At 34.4% G+C, this 2,278-nt stretch overlaps 1 pseudogene; it reads right to left on the bottom strand.

The window, feature by feature from the left end:
- Positions 1-681: 681 nt before the first annotated feature.
- LOC110194915 (large ribosomal subunit protein eL30 pseudogene) lies at positions 682-1,070 on the bottom strand (annotated as a pseudogene).
- Between the last annotated feature and the right edge of the window lie 1,208 nt (positions 1,071-2,278).

Below are 2,278 nucleotides of genomic sequence, written 5' to 3'. Positions count from 1 at the left end.
AACCAATTTTGCTAATGAATATTGAAACAAAATTATTAAATAAAATATCAGCAAAGAGATTGTAGCAACATAGTATGCAAATAATACACAATGACCAGATGGGACTTATACCAGGGATGCAGGGCTGGTTCAACATTAGGAAAACTATCAGCATAATTGACCATATCAATAACAAAACTAACAAAAATCATGATTATCTTATTGATGCAGAAAAATCTTTTGACAAAATACAGTACCCATTCCTATTAAAAATATTAGAGAGCCTAAGAATAAATATAAGATGATAAGCAGTATATATCTAAAACAATCAGAAAGCCTTATATGTAATGAGGATTAGCTAAAAGGCTGCCCAATAAGATCAGGTTGTGAAAACAAGGATGGCCACTGTCACCACTATTATTCAATATTATACTTGAAATTTTAGCTTTAGCAATAAGAGGGGAAAAAAAAGAAATTGAAGGAATTAGAATAGGCAACGAGGAGACAAAACTATCACTCTTTTCAAATGATATTATGGTATACTTAGAGAATCCTAGAAATCAACTAAAAAAAACTTCTTGAAATAATGAACAACTTTAGCAAAGTTGCAGTATGTAAAATAAACCCACATACATCAGTAGCATTTCTTTTTTTTTTTAAACAAGTTATGGCCCGGTTTATTAAAGAATATTTTTGTAGAATTTACTTTTCACTGGTCTGTTCTGGCATGCTTCTAATGATGTCAGAATCACCTGGATCAATGATTGCCAGTGTACATGCTCTGTACTTCCCACATGCTGTACCCAATTCAATATTATCGCCGCTGTAGTGATGTACAGCAGTTTTGGCCAACATAGCATAATATTCAATCTCTGATTTCCCCAAGGCTGGGCAGTTGTTGGCTAAGATGACCAATTTGGCTTTGCCTTGTCTGATCATTTTCAGGGTCTGTTTGTAGCCTAGCACATATTTGCCGCTTTTCATGACCAGCTGGAGCCTTGAGTTGATGGACTCCAGCGACTTTTTCGTCTTCTTTGCAGCCACCATCTTCCTGCCTGCTGTGCGGGAGGACCCTCAGCCAGAGACCTGCTGCCAACCATCAGCAGCATTTCTATATATTATCAATAAAGCTCAGCAGCAAGAGATAGAAAGAGAAAATCCATTTAAAATAGCAACAGGAAATTAAAAATACTTGTATGTCTATCTGCCAAGATGAACCCAGGAACTATATTAACACAGAAATTGCTGGGGAAACTGGAAAACAGTATAGCAGAAAGTAGGCATACACCAACATCTCATATCATATACAAAGATAAGGTCAAAATGGGTTCATGATTTATACATAAAGACATAAGCAAATTAGGAAAGAAAGGAAGACCTTACAGATCTATGGAGAAGGGAAGAATTTATGACCAAACAAGAGATAGAGAGCATAATGAAATTTCTACAGCCAGTGTTTCTGATAAAGACCCCACTTCTTAAATATATAGGGAATTGAGCCAAATATAGAAAAAATAAGAGCTATTCCCAACTTGATAAATGGACTAAGGATATTGATAGGTAGCTTTCAGATGAAGAAATTAAAGCTATCCATAGTCATATGAAAAATGTTCTAAATCACTATTAATTAGATAAATGTAAATTAAAACAACTCTGAGATACCCCTTCATGCCTATCATGACAAAAAAGGAAAATGACAAATGTTGAAGAGGATGTGGAAAATTGGGACACTAATTCTTTTTTTGGTGGAGTTTTGAACTGATCCAACCATTCTGGACAAAAATTTGGAACTTTACCCAAAGGGCTACAAAACTGTGCATTTGCTTTGATCCAGCAATACCACTATTAGGTCTGTATCCCAAAGATGTCATAAAACAAAGAAAAGAACTTACATGTACAAAAATATTTATAGTAGCTCTTTTTAAAGTGGCAAAGAATTGGAAATTAAGGGGATCAAATTGGGAATGGCTGAACAACTTGTGGTATATGAATATAATGGAATACAATTGTGCTATAAGAAATGATGAGCAGGTGGATTTCAGAAAAACATGGAAAGATTTACATGAATTGATGCTGAATGAAATAAGCAGAACCAGGACAATTTTTTACACACTAACCGTAACACTGTACAATGATCAACTATGACTGACTTAGCTCTTCTAAGCAATATAATGCCCAGTGTCACACTGCTGGTCAGTATCTCAGGCATAATTTGATCTCAATGCTTTCTGTCTCCAAGGTCAGTGCTTTATTGTATTTATTTCTTTATTTTATTATTTATTATTATCTATGATGTTGT

Source organism: Phascolarctos cinereus, unplaced genomic scaffold (assembly GCF_003287225.1).
Source record: "Phascolarctos cinereus isolate Bilbo 61053 unplaced genomic scaffold, phaCin_HiC Scaffold_9;HRSCAF=440, whole genome shotgun sequence".
NCBI classification, from domain to species: Eukaryota; Metazoa; Chordata; class Mammalia; order Diprotodontia; family Phascolarctidae; genus Phascolarctos; species Phascolarctos cinereus.
Note: the sequence above shows the minus strand (reverse complement) of the source record. Positions and strands in the feature narration are given on the sequence as shown.